This window comes from Amblyomma mixtum, chromosome 9, assembly GCF_055824585.1.
Source record: "Amblyomma mixtum isolate Tamu chromosome 9, ASM5582458v1, whole genome shotgun sequence".
Lineage (NCBI taxonomy): Eukaryota > Metazoa > Arthropoda > Arachnida > Ixodida > Ixodidae > Amblyomma > Amblyomma mixtum.
In genome coordinates this window covers 46062359-46074887 of record NC_143020.1, presented here as the reverse complement: position 1 = coordinate 46074887, position 12529 = coordinate 46062359, and the positions used below count along the sequence as shown (strand labels likewise).

The following is a 12529-nucleotide window of genomic DNA, read 5'->3' as shown; positions in this document are numbered from 1 at the left end:
AGATTGGATTTGATTTGATGGGATTGGATTGGATTGCATTTGATTTGATTATATAGCTCAACAACAGGAAGCTTTGGGCCAGTTGGTCAGACATGTTGGGGAGGAGGGATAACCGCAAACTTGACAGGACTGAAGATCGAGAAGAGGACAGGACGAGCGGGTGATTATATAGCCGATGCATCACCACAAGTCTAACCACAAGCACCACCACCAGCTACACTACCAGCTGAACCATGGCGTAGGTACGGATATTGCTTTCGCAATTACCGGGCTTAACCAAGCTAAGCCACAGCGAATTTTTTTGTCCAGTCAAAGAGCTTGGTGTATGCAGAGGTCCTATATAAGAAAGATCGTTTAATTCTTTCAGATATTGGTGCAAATGTCAAGACAAGACTAAAGTCAAGGCGTAATCTGTGAAATGTAACAAAATATTTCGGCAAGCTTACCGATCGGCAACGGTACCGAGATAGCACTGAGTTCCTAGTTCGACTCAGGGATTCAAGCGGTGTGCTGAATAGTTATGGCTCCCAATATCGCGAACGGTTCGGAGTCGAACGAGAGCCACAGTAAACTCCGAGCAGCTGGTTCACAAGAACTTCAAGCTGTTCTTGTGCAGCGTGATTCCAATGAAATGGAGGTCAATAGTTTCTCTTGACCTGCGGTTACCAGGTAGGTAATAAAACGCGAAAATATCTTTTCCATCTACTGTCTGAATATTTTTATTCTCCGCTTGTTACGATTGTTTTTCGACAGAAGAATAGGAAGGACTGGGTTGCAAACTGATATCTCAGTTTGCATTACATGCCCAACATTTCTCGACACAATTATTTTCAACGAGAAATAGCTAATGAACGCAATTTTTTACACACTGTAAGATTTCGCCATAACAGTCAATGTATCCGTAGATCTTCCGAGCGCAGGATTGCATTCTTTTCTGGTACTAACGTTATTGCTACCGTCAAAAGCGTGTCAAATTGGTTTTCTATGGGAGTTCTAACAGCGTGATGAGAACGATGGAAAATCTTCAAAAGTAATATATTGATGGACATAGAAAGAATGGACGATTACCTTCAATAATTTCGTAACATTACCTTAAAATTTTCCAGTATTCAAAAGTTTGGCCCAAGAATGTTGAACGTGTCGAAGCAGATCCTCAGCTACAAAAGGGAATTTTTTTGCTAGCATGACGTAAAAATACCTGTTCTGAAAGGAACAAAATTGATTGACGTTATGCTCATGGCTCTTCAATTGGCGACGGGTATACAACCTGTAGAAGAATTGGTTTTAATTTCCAAGTGACGCAGTAGATGTTTAGGGCGTGGAAATGGAAACGGTATCTCTCTCCTTGAACCCGCGATATCAGTAGATTTGTGTTTAGTGTGTAAATATCGCCACGACCCTGAACTAAAGATAATCGGTCGCTACCACGCCACCTCGTTAAGCGACCACGACAAAAACAAGACGGGAGCGCCTAAAACTTTGCCCAGGCGTGCGCATCTAGGGTACTGCTAGCCGTGCACTTTAAAATTCCAATTGGTATGCTATTGACCAGATTTCCTGATAAAACAAAAACACTTTCTTCTCAAAATAAAATCGAGCTCCTGCCCTCATTCACTGAGCCCACCGTCCACCGAAAATAGGAATGAAATTTAATTTCGAGGAGGTTGAAGGAGCAGTAAGAGTGACTTCTCAGTGCACACCGCAACCGTTCTTGAGTGAAGGGAGGCAGATGGGAGTGAAATAATGACGAAAGAAAGAGGTGCTGTGCCTCCGGAAAAATTTCTAACACTAATGAGCAGTCACGGCGCCGGAATGAGGGAAGGATCGTTTCGTTTATGGGGTTTAACGTCCCGAAGCAACCCAGGCTATGAGGGACGCCGTAGTGAAGGGCTCCGGAAATTGCGACCACCTGGGGTTCTTTTACGTGCACTCACATCGCACAGCACACGGGCCTCTAGAATTTCGCCTTCATCGAAACTCGGCCGCCGCAGCCGGGATCGAACCCGCGTCTTACCGGTCAGCAGCCGAGCGTCATAACCACTGAGCCATCGGGGCGGGTTGGAATGAGGGCAGGAGAGAGAGAGGGAATTCCAAATAGCACTTGTACATGACGTATAAACGCCAACTGCGGATTGAATGCTCAGACCCTAAAAGGAGGCTGCTCAGTTACATCAGTACACCTAAACAATGTACAGTTGATTTTTCTTTTTTAACTCGGGCATTGTTTTGCGTTGTCACACTTGCTTGCGGAACTCGCAAGCATGGGATCTAGCATACAGCCTACTGGCATGTCTTATATGTTCCACGCCGGCTGCTGTGGTAGATCCTAGCTACCTTTTGTGGACTTGGTCAGGAGCGCAGGACTCAAGAGTAAGGAACAAGCGGCTACAGAAAGCGACGGCTCTTTCAAGGCGTTCTCTACGTGAAGCTTTTTATTTTTGATCTATTTATCAGATATACATATTTTTATCTATCACCCCCAACACATTGAATCGGATAAGACATTATACTTTTTAAAATATACCAATACTTTGTTGTTTATATTGCTATTAATTTTTGATTCCAGAAAAGTGGCCTCAAATCTGAAGCAAAACTTTTTTCAGAATCGTTGGTTGAGTTTTGTGGCCTAAAAGAACTTTTTGAAGTAAACATGGAGAAAGTCACACTTAAGTAGAGACGAAAGCACACCGAGGATTCTTTCATTTTGTTTTATTTCGCGAAAACTGCGACACTCAAAAAGTCCAACAAGAAAAACAAAGCCACAATAACACCAGTAAGATGTCCTAGGTGATCGAGTAATGAAAAATGTTGCTTGAAAATGCTTTCATCACAGCTGGTTAAAAATTTGACCGTGGTTTTCAAAAGATTTCAGCTCTTTTAGTGAATCTGATAATAATGGTGATCGTGTCTACTTTTCACCTCTTGTGGACATATAGAACGCCTGAATCCCTTTTCGTTTGGTTCTGTTGTTGACCTTACAAAGAACTCAAGTAAGTTCAAAAATAATCCCAAGACAAAGTTGAGTGAGAATTTTGAGAAGTAATCTGCAAGATACCTCAATCTTGTGGGCGGGTGTGTACCGGTCCCACGAGTCCTTTTTCCGGGAAACAGGTCCTCGAAGAGAACTGATATCTTCAGCGTGATATTGATAATGATCTCCGCCTGCAATGCGATAGCAGGGAAAGCTTGAAATGCAGAACAGCTTTTTAAAAAAAAAATCAAGTTAGCTTAAGATTAGGAAGGAAACTGATATGATGAAGGCCAACGTATTTCCGGCAAGCGTTGTAAGAAGGTCTGATCACTGTCATATTTTCAAGCAAAGAGCTCGACATTTTCAGAAGTGCATGCTCAGTCTTTTAATCTGTTGTGACGTGGGTAAGAAAACGAACCTCGTATTTTGTATCGATGCCTTGGGTCGTGTTAGCTTTGCGATTGTGCTCTTGCTTGTAGAATTACTAGGCTTTATAAGCCCCCCGTTTTCACGCAAAACAATCAGTCGGGGGTCTCCGCTTTTGTGTATGACTCGATTTGCGTCTCGCGCTCTCTCCGTTCATTCACATAGCGACGTGTTCCACAGAAATCATCTTTCGGCCCACGTCCTGGACACTTGGAATTTGGCATCCCTTGCACAGCAGTCAGCATCATCTCTACCATAGATCACCATACTGCACGGCGTTGTTTAAGCTGCGTCTGCCGTCATGACAGCCAGAGACTTGATGACAATGCGTGGCCACCTGAGCCGGCTGAACGAAAGAGAACTTCTCGCTTACCTCGCCACTCATCTGCCCCATCTTTCTAGCGCGGACAGAGAGCGCCCCGAAGTGGTTATCAGCAAAATATCCAATTGCCTGAGTGATGTTGCATCGATGGAAGAGCGCCTGCACCGCATGGCACGCACGTACTGTTGGCTCATGCCGCGAAATATATTTCACGCGTGGCGGGTCTACCTGCTGGATGCGGCGGCATACCTTGTCATCGACTGCCCAACACTCTTCGAGTCTGTTGCAGCCGCCCTGCGCGTTCCTAACTACACGGACACCACGACGTGGAGAGTTCTGAATGGTGTCTACTATGCGTGTCTGCTCACCCAGGAAGAAGATACTAGGCACGTTGAGCATAAGGACGTCTTAATCGCGATGTGGTCCGGACTACCGTTACTAGCAGCCCGTACGGAGGAAGCCAGCATTGAACATCGCTTTAGGGACGCTCTGAATGCAGGGCTTGGTGACAATCGTTTCACCGTACTTGAGGGAATTCACGATAGCCTGGATGCCGCGTTTGCTGCTGGACGGACGCATCTGACACTCTTTGGCGACCATCGAAGCCGAGGGCACCAGCATTGAGTTGTGTTTCGAGAGGGGCCCTCTGACAAGGACCAACTTCACGCCGACAACGTTGGCCCACAAAGCGGTAAGGGCTTTTTTATATCTCCCTGCGGTAAATTTTTTTTCTTCGGACAGGCTATGTTTCCTGAAGGACAGTTACACCACTCGTCTTTGAGGATCTCATTTTGACGCGGTTGCATTAGGGAGATTGTGTCACAGAAAATCCGGTGTCGCAGTCGACGTTGTCGACCGTTAGTGAGAAATCCACGATCACCAGCGAAGCAACGTAGGAACCTGATGGGCCGCCCAAGTTACGCATTCTTGTTGCGTCATCACAACCTCTCCATCGGATTGCTAGCAAGCTGCGCACAATGAGAGGCGTTAGTTAAATTAATTTTTGGTCGCTACAGTTGTATTTTTGTATCCTGTACATAGTGTATAATGCAACCCTACCCTTATCCTTTCTTACTGTCTCTCCCCCTTTCTTTCCCTCTCCCTGTCCTTCTATTCCCTCTAGCCACAGCTCAGGTGCTTCTGGTTTTGATGGCCGATGGCGCGGCTAGCAACATCTTTTCTTTCCATTTTTATTTTGATTAATAAACAGCCATTAACAACAATAACACTATCGTTGCTCGGCAAGAGCAACCGGTCGTAAAAGCCCCATTGTTGGGAGCGCCTGTCATCGCAGGGCAGTGGCGCAATGCTTACCCACTGCACCATATCGTCAGGAGTGGTACAAGTACTCCCAGAAATGGAGAATGTAAAATAAAGAAGAAACTGTTCTGTATATAGAGAGCATTGACCCATTGAACTATCGCGTCTGACCTTTAAAGCACAGCTCATGTCTCCCCACTAGTTTTTATTTCAACACCGACTCCGGGTAGTGGTTGCATTGAAGCCGGCCTATGTTGAAGCTAGATTCATTTTTTATTATTTCTTTTTTTTTGTCTTGCGACATGAGCGACCATACTTTCTTGGAATCTGCCAAAGTTGCGGGAGGGTTAATTATTGAAAACTAACAGCCATTCTTAAAACGTGCACGACATTGCAAATGAAGATGGCGTGCCTTGAATGTGCTCACTTACGAAAAGGCTATGAAACGAAACGCTGCGGACCAAGCACACGCGTCTGTAGTAATATTGACCTGTGTGTGCAGGTGTGTTTTAAGCTTTTCATGCTAGGAGATGGTGCATGTATAATCAGCCTAATAAAGAGCAGTCATTTAAACGCGAATTGCGGCTGAGTTCACGAACAGAATTAAAATCACGGGTGTTTCTTACCGCATTTATTTTGTCGGGACCATTTTAGAGTGCCTAAATATAAAAGTTGCTTATCGTGGTCAAACGGCGGCTGCGCCGGGTTGTATCGAACACTGGACATCGTTGTTTGAATATTTTTCGCGGGCAGCCATCGTTTCTTTCATTATACAAAACCCATGCATGTATTATAACATTTATTGCTCACAAGTTAAGCGCTATAAGAGCCCTTTGAAAGTTACTGCACCGTACACACGCCGTAGCTTCAACGCCAGCGGTATTCCTTGTAAAATTGTGTGCGCTCAAACGCTGCCACCAGCAGTGGATTAGCCTTGGCTGCTTCTCTAGCTGTTCGCAGTTGCAGTTCAATTGGTTGTCTTTCCTACCTAGCGCCGGTGCCGCGTAATGAAACGGACAGTTTTCTGACTGCCCATTGACTTTTGGTATGAGAGCTTGACATCATTTCTTTCTCCCATCATAATATGACACGAGCCCTTTTTACTGCTAAAGCAGTTGAACCGTAACTCAGTAGAAATGCCGGTGTGAACTCCTTTGTCGTGAAGCCTCCTTCGCAGCTGCAGCGCCCCCAAAAGAGATTTGATGGAGAGGAGGAAGTGGCGCCTAATGCTATGAGCGAGCGATGCACGTTGGAGCGTAGCTTTTATTTCATGACTATGGGCATCCAAGAAAAAGCACTAATACCTTTACTGCGCAGTGAATTATTGTGAATACGACTATTTAAAATTTTGTACACTTTAGTTTCTTTTTAATTACTTAACGCCCCATGGGTGGTATTACGCGGATGTTATTTACAATTTCTGTGGAGCTGTAACAAGTAACCTGTAACAAGTAACTCTTAAATGCGCCTAAAAGCTACATAGGAAGCATACTTGGTTACATTTCATACTTCAGTAGCGATGATATTCTCAACTGCAGCGTTGTTCTCAAAGATAACTGGTCTGTATGTCATTACCCTTCAGTAAGCACCGCTTATTACTGTACTGGTACATCGCCAGAGAACGCAAATTTCCCTCACACGCTGACAAATTTAATGCCGTTGAGTGCTTACTGCCTTAAATTTTGATGGCATTCTAGCTGTGCCACAGACATAAATTTAATGCTGTTAGCCTTACTCACATACGCGACCGACAGCGTCCTCTACAATTGTTTCGCCCGACCAGCGCGTATACTCTTGGCTATATTACCCGCTACATTACCCGCTACATTACCAGCTACCTTACCCGCAGTCTTGCCGTTTCGCTGTGGGAGGCCTTCGGCGCCACTTCTGCGCATGCGCGAGGAGCCGAGTGACGTCACAGCCGTGCAGCTGGTGCGCCGCGCTCCGCGCCGCTCGCCTCCGACTGAGATATGATGGTGATGCGGCGGCGAAAAAAAAAAAACTGTCATGGCGGATAAGGAGAGTGTGGCGTGTGGCTGTGTGGCGTAGGAGACGGGAGAAACTCGAGTCGTCGGACCCCGAGGTTGTAGACTGGCAGTTAGCCGTCCCCGCAAGCAAGAACGAGCGGCGCAGGGCCAAGATGGATGCGGAGACACCGGATCAGAAAGAAGAGCGCATCGCCAAGCGCACGCGTACAGCCGCCCACAGGCTTAACACGAATGACGGAATGCGTGGCCTGGACTGGCGTCTGCGCCATGAAGCGATAGTCATAGGGCGCGAGATAATGCTCTCGGAATGTTTGCGCTGTCTGACGATAGAAGGCGCGAACCGCGGCAGTTTAGCGGGCAGTTCCTGGCTGCCGCGGTAAGAAAACTGCAAAGAGCGTTGCCGGGGCCGTGGAGGCTGAATCGGCGAGTAAAAAGGTCTGAAACGCCCCCGTGACGAGCGCGCTGTCCACGCGGCGATCGGGCACAAGCGGAAAAGCAGTAAAAGCGAGCTGCGCACCAGCTATCGTAAGCCACCGAAAACATACCGAGAGCATTGTCTCGCACCAATGACTATCGCTTCGTGGCGCTGACGGCAGTCCAGGCCTCGCTTTCCGTCATTGGTGTTAAGTCTTTGGGCGGCTGTACCTCTCGCTACGTATATCCTGACATAGCTGAGTTAAGCCGCTGCCATTTATGCTACATGGCGGTAAAATTGGTAATTCGTTTTATAAATATTAACTTCCCATGCTGTCGCAAAAAGTTTATGAACTTTCAGTAAACTGATGCACCTCTACTTTGTATTCGGTGCGAGTGGACCCGTTTTTGCCAGCAGTTAAGATATTTAGAGTTGTCAAGTAAGAAAAGCGGCGTTTTTCAACGAAACAATGTTCATATTACATTTGAATTTCTTTGCTTTATATTGTGCTCATTGGATTTTTTTATGTTAAGGTGAACTTTCTGTAATGAAGGCGTTGTCGCAATCATGACTTTCGTATAGTAACGTTAAATGTGGACGTGTAGCACCAACACTGAATGTAAAGGCATTAAAAAACTTATGGCCTTAATCATTTACAGTCATTTAATATGCGCGTGTGACCCTACAATAAAGCGCTTCGAGACGCCAGTCAAACCACTTTCGATATCAGGCATTATGGCGTTTTGTACCTGTGGCGCATTACATAGCCGGTGCTGTGCACACCGCGCAAAATTAGTGGCCGTCAAGGTCTGTCGAGAGCGCTGGTTGGCGACGCATACCGTCATTATGTTATATAATCACGCGTGAAAGCGGCACGCCTCTTAGCCGGGACATCAAATGATAAGTTTTTCTGCTCGGCAACGTCTTTTTTACACATTAACAAAATGATTCTTTTCGCCATGGACGTCGTCATGAACGATTTTGTGCACAGAAGTTGCCTTCCCTTTACCACCCCTGGGTAGCGTCATCACTTAGGTCGCTCGCTTTTAACCATTTTCGCATCGGTGCCACAAACATTGCTTTCAGGTTTTTGAGCGTGTGTGAAAGACTTGTGTTCTATACTTTATCTCTCCCCTATGTAATTTTCTGAATCGAAACTTAGAGTGTTCGAATGAATTATATAAATAAATAGTTCAATCTCAGCTCACGTGCTAGTTCCTGGCCATAATGACCACAAGTAGATGGCTTTAATTATACCTGAATTTATGTCTTTGAGACTTGTTCATTCATTTTAATTGAAATAAACATTACCGCTTAACACCTATAGGTTCAATGTCTATCTGATGATATCGTGAATGCCACTCTTCTTTATAAACGAACCCAGCTCTAAGCTCTCTTAGACTGCAGAATTTTGGTCATTATCCGGAGGCCGCACAACTTCGTCTATAGGAGGCGGTATTCTTATATCCGTAATTCTGCAAGAAAGGCCACCTACAAGGCATTCCCCAGTGACTTTCGAAGGAAGCAGAACCAATAACAGCGGATGGGACCAAATGGCAAATGGCGGAAGAAGAGTTTTCATAATTGAACATTGTAAAGCGTGTCGAAGTTCTGCGTGGTTCCTTCTGTGAAAATGGCGCCAGTGTTCTGGTGCATCTTTCAAGAAAACTTCAGCTTAGACATTGCGCTTAAAGGAAGTGTTTTCGCAAGAGGACCTCTGCAGGAAGGTATAAGCGGACTGGACAGATAGTGGTGTTGAGGTTGTGCCAAACTGTTCCCTCGCATCGATACACGCTTTGTGTCACAACTTCTATTGTGGCCCTAAACAGAAAAGGAATTACTACAAGCGCCTGGCATAAAAAAAGAAAAAAAAGTATCTGCATTTTAATTTTCGTACCACTTCGTGCATTGTGCGATGTCAGTGCACGTTAAAGAACCCCAGGTGGTCGAAATTTCCGGAGCCCTTCACTACGGCGTCCCTCATAGCCTGAGTCGCTTTGGGGCATTAAACCCCAATAAAGCAAACCAACCAAATTTTTTCGTACCACTTCGTTTTCTAGATATGTACTCGGTACTGCGCACCTTCTTTTTTCAGAAAATAGTAACTTCCATTACGACAATGTAGCAGTGAACATTTAACACGCAGTAACCAACCACGACCGTCTACTTTTCTGAGTGCTTTTTCTACTTCTTTGCCGGTGTACTTAAGTCCTCGTTTATTTCTTTTTCAGCTGCACGCTCGCAAGGCAAGAAACCTACGCAGTTTCAAAGACCTGCTGTTTTCAAGCCTGTGGATGAGGCTGCATCGAGGTGGCGCCAGTGCTCGCTTCCAAGTAAAGACACATTTGGTACAAAGGGAAGCATTTAGCTCACATTCCAGACACGTCCAAAATGCTCGTAGAGCAGAATTTGCAATGAAATTTGAGTTCCAAGTATCTCAAATGGGCGTCGTCGGTAGAAAGAACTGCCGCTCCGTAGCCCGCCAAGGGCCATGGCACGTTCTGGCTAGCCTTCCTCGCGTCCCAGAAATTGCGAGAATAAACAGGGTCTCTCAGACTATCCGGCCACTGTATCCGACTCATACTGGATTAGTATTCAAGAACAATCGTCAGTTAAAAACGGAAGAAAAACATGGTACTTTGTAACAGCGAGTTAATGTTTTATGCTTATATTAGGTTTTTTAATTTTATAATGAGTGAACACATGTATGAGTGCATCTTGCATTAGTGTATTAGCGTGCATGAGGTCATTTATTTGTATTTTTGTAGTGCCCTATACGTATAAGTACACATAATGAGTACTGTAACTGCTATACTGTGCACTGTGTAAAGGCTTGTGTTTATTTCTCACGAGGAGGTACTTTGATTCTGATTTCTTTTCTTTCCTACGAGCAGTGTTTCTAGCTTGACTGCAAATTCCCGCTCACAGGCCAACTTTAATTGCTTAAGCGGGCTTGGAATGACTTTGTAAAATACTGAGGAATAAAGCATTATCATTATTTTATTACTAAACTCAAGCGAAGATAAGATATGTTTTTTCCAAATTAATTTATTCATACTTCACTACTTATTAGAGACTGGGCACCAGGTGCTTGCCAACGTTTCCACAAAAGTACTTGCCTTTATCGAAAAAATATAGCGGACTCAAAACAACGGACAATATGTTTTTTCCATGATGCTATACCAGCTAACTCAAATGTGGATTGTATGTGTCTTATTTATTTATTTACAATACTGCCAGTCCCATCAGGGACCATAGCAGGTGGGCGAACAAAAATGACAAACATGACAAAAATTTGAGCGGTGCGCTCTGGAATTCAACAAAAAAAGTGAATACAAATCAAACACAGGTGAACAGAAAGGAACAATCAAAATAAGAGAAAATGTAAACATTACCAAGGAAAAAGAAAAATACATGTCTAGGAGTCGGTTGGAGCATTGCCATAAGGAATTCAATTAGAGCACATGGGAACATAGCAGCGGAAAAAATAAGAGAGACTTTCTTCACGATTAATTAACAATATAATGAAGTGATGAGAGCCGGATGAGAAATAAAGCAGAAAAGCAGTGAAAATAAATGCATCAGCCCAGTAATTAGGAATCCTGGGGCTGGGGAAGGTGGAATGATTGAGAACATGGACGTAGTTGTAACTTTTCTTTCCTCTCTCTAGGTGCTGTTGAGACCAAGATATAGATATAATAATGGTGGTAAAGGAATGTAAAACGTCTTCCAGATTCGACTTGCTCGAACACGTAACTGGAAGTCAAGTTCGGGAGGCAACTGTTTATATACGCTTAAAAACAAGAAATCAAACTGTACGCCAAAACAACAAAGAAGAAAACTATATAAAGATGACTGTCTCGCCCATAGACCGGAAGGAACGATTCATCGCTTACTCCAAAACAGCCTTATTTAATTCCTTTGCCCCAACCTCACTGGGAACAAAAACCAATTGACTAACTTCCAAACGCTCGCTCAATTTCATCTTGGGCAAAGGATGAAACAGCAGATCGAACATATTGGAAAGAAAAGTCTTCCTCATATAATACTACACCAGCAATTTCACTTTCCATTAGCTTACAAAACACGGTCGCTTTGCCATGCATTGGGGATTTTGCGAAAACCCGTCCTCGAGGCACACCTATTAAACTGCCATCTTCAGAAACCTAGGGAACCCTCGCACGCACAGTCAGCGGGTTAATACAGCGTGTCTCCACTGTCTATACTGCCTGTGAGCCTGACTTCAAAATGATACGCGCCGACGAGTGCATATTGTCACCTGCGAAGCTATCGTAAGGTCCGACTTCTTGTTGATAACCCATGGAGGAATGTTGCAAATGACAACACCCGCGTCTGGCGGCACGCCTTCAAGCCGTTACTCGTTACGGCAGCGCTTACGCTGGGGACGTTAATAAAGACCGCCCCTTGAATACTGCGCTCCTCGAAGGCGTCTCGATACACCGCCAAGCACGCTGACCAGCCGCCCTGTCCTCAGTAGGGCCTGATGCTTGTCTCTTTGTCCTGCTTTCAGAGTTGGCCAAGGCACCAAAAAAAAAAAAGAACACAGATGCGGAAACGTGTGGTCCCCCGTCCGTAAGCGGGGTGCCCTGACAATCGCGCACGACATGCAGGGCTGAAAAGCTGTGTGTCCACATATATGGGGAGCAGCGTCAGGTGGCATAGTATGTTGGTTGTGCTGATCTAGATAGACTAGAATACAACTGAGCAGTAAGGCAGGAAGAAATACCGGGAATTAAAGTAAAAAAAAAGAGATAGTTGTGCAGGGAAAAATCCATAGAAGAGTGGGAGGGAGTGCGAAAGCGAGGGGTTCCTGAGAAATGATAGCAGATGGTGCAGAGCTTAAAGTAAGAGTAGATATGGATAAACGATTAATGCGGCGAGTTGGGCGCGTTGGAGCATATTTTTCAGAAAAAGCAGCGCAAAACAAGACGTGGACAAAGACGAGATGACGAGCCCGTCAGCGCCCTGCCTTGTCTCGCCTTACATGTCTACGTGTTTTCTGAGCTGCTTTTTCTGAAAAATAAACGATACTGAAAGAAAGGGAAAAATAAAATCCAGTGGGTACGCAGATGGTAAGGTGAGAAAACCAAAAAAAGAAGTGATATGCAGCACTTTGATATAGAAAA

The 12529-nt window shown here is 44.9% G+C and overlaps 1 pseudogene; it reads left to right on the top strand.

The window, feature by feature from the left end:
• Positions 1-3866: 3866 nt before the first annotated feature.
• LOC149328883 (uncharacterized) lies at positions 3867-11993 on the top strand (annotated as a pseudogene).
• Positions 11994-12529: the final 536 nt, after the last annotated feature.